This window comes from Cyprinodon variegatus, unplaced genomic scaffold, assembly GCF_000732505.1.
Source record: "Cyprinodon variegatus isolate N-32 unplaced genomic scaffold, C_variegatus-1.0 Scaffold247, whole genome shotgun sequence".
NCBI lineage: Eukaryota > Metazoa > Chordata > Actinopteri > Cyprinodontiformes > Cyprinodontidae > Cyprinodon > Cyprinodon variegatus.
In genome coordinates, this window is record NW_015150700.1 from 680,897 (window position 1) to 682,865 (window position 1,969).

Sequence of the window (1,969 nt, forward strand, 5' to 3'; positions counted from 1 at the left end):
ATTCTTATACACTTTTCTAGGGTCCACATTTGTGTCACAATTTTTTCTACAATGTTTTTGTTGCTGTAAACACTAAAGGTTCCCCATTGTGGGACAATAAAGGGATTTTCTATTCTATTCTATTCTATTCTAAAACCACTTCAACTGTCGGAGACACAACCTGTCCCTTCTAGAACAGTACGATGTTTGCACATCTCCTGCTGTATATACCTACATGCAACTGCTTAATTTAACTTTTAAACTTGCAGGCATGTGGAAATTGGACCCAAAATGAATCAGACAGGCTCACTACTTACATGCAGGTTCATTTACTCACCTCCTGAGAGCAGAGTTTGGGGTTTGCCTGAACAGGCCTCTAACGGTTTGTTTGGATGTTCCCTCAGATGAAAAGTAACCTTCAGTGACAGACTGCTGCACCTTAAATGCACCAGGGAGCGTTATCACAGATCCTTCCTCCCAGCAGCTAGAGAACTCTAGAACCAACACTCCTCCCAACAACCTCAATAAGTTGTTCCATTCATGCTGATTTTGCAGTTTCTATCTTAAAGGGGAATTTCTGTAAAAATGTAAAAAAAAAAAAATGTTTACATTGGGGCCTTGATTTTACGTTATTCCATCATGTTCTACTCACCCATATAAGTCTTGTGTCATCTGGAGCCGTTCTGAAGATATTCCCTTAGGTTATATCCGCGGATGTCTGGGGGACAGTGATTGGCCTCCATGTTCTGAATGCTGGCGTACCATAAAGAATAAATGATGAACAGTTTAGTTTGTGCCTTCATGTCGTTGAACATAGGAAGACGTTACTTGGATATAACCTAACGGAATATCTTCAGAATGGCTCCAAATGACACAAAACTCATATGGGTGAGTAGAACATGATGGAATAATGATGTAATAAAATCAAGGGCCAAATGTAAAAAAAAAAACGGTTAAAGGTTGCTTTTTACTTTTATACTTTAAGTAGTTTTTGGAGCGCATACTTTTTCACTTTTACTTGAGTAAAGAGGTCAAGTTGATACTTCAATTTTGACCAGATTTTTTTTTAAACTGCAGTATCTATACTTCTACTTGAGTAAAAAATGTGTGTACTTTTGACACCACTTCCCCCAAATGACTTAAAACAGGTAGTTTTAGTGTTTTTAAACTCCTTAAATTGAGGAAAATGAAAATGACAAAAATGGACCCAAAACGCCTTTGATTTATTTTATTTTGAAAACCCCAAACAGGAAGTGTGCCTGCCCCCTACAGCTGTGGGCTTAATGCAGACCCCTATACTAGACTGGGCCCTCTGCAGTGAGGATGGCAGTGCAGCCGCTGGCTTTATCACAGCCCGGACCGAACCACAACTCTGCAGATCCGATTTAATTTACTTAAAAACATCTTTTACTGCAACGGGTTGGAAAAAACTCATGAGGTAATAATTCTTCATCATTTCTCTGTGTTTTTATTTTCCTTATCCTTTAATAATGAGCAGTTGGTTAAACTCAGGATGAGTTCACTCCGCTTTTTATTTAGTTTTCTATGATTTCATTGTAGCAGAATCTGTTTATTTTCACATATCTGGAGAAAATAACTTTTTAAAAGAGGATTTTATAACATCTGTGGATATTTTTAAATAAATTGAATTGAATTATGCAAGATAAAACTTTAATCTGATTTCATTTTTTAAATTGCTTTAATCAGAATAACATTTCTCTTTGATTTCCTTTATTTTGTTAATTTTTTTAACAACATTTTTTTATATAAGAAAACCTAAAATAATTCAATAATTTAACTTGATGAGAAAAACTAAACAGTTGTTATTTAATATATACAATTAAAAAGGGGCGTGTAAGTAAGACATATGTTAAACAAGCTTTTAATTATTTATTCTAGTTTAAGTTTTTAATGCTTATTGTGGACAGATAGTGGAGAATGACTCAAACTAAGCAGCTCTCTCAGTTCCCTCTTTAAACTTTGTATTCTG

The 1,969-nt window shown here is 35.1% G+C and overlaps 1 protein-coding gene across 1 annotated transcript in view; it reads left to right on the top strand.

Annotated features, from left to right (window-relative positions):
* The first annotated feature begins 1,272 nt into the window (after positions 1-1,272).
* tmem100 (transmembrane protein 100) overlaps positions 1,273-1,969 on the top strand; it is a 6,402-nt gene continuing 5,705 nt past the window's right edge. Inside the window, exon 1 of the mRNA XM_015382026.1 lies at positions 1,273-1,417. The gene's annotated coding sequence lies outside the window, so the exon portion shown is untranslated. The remainder of the gene's footprint in view (positions 1,418-1,969) is intronic.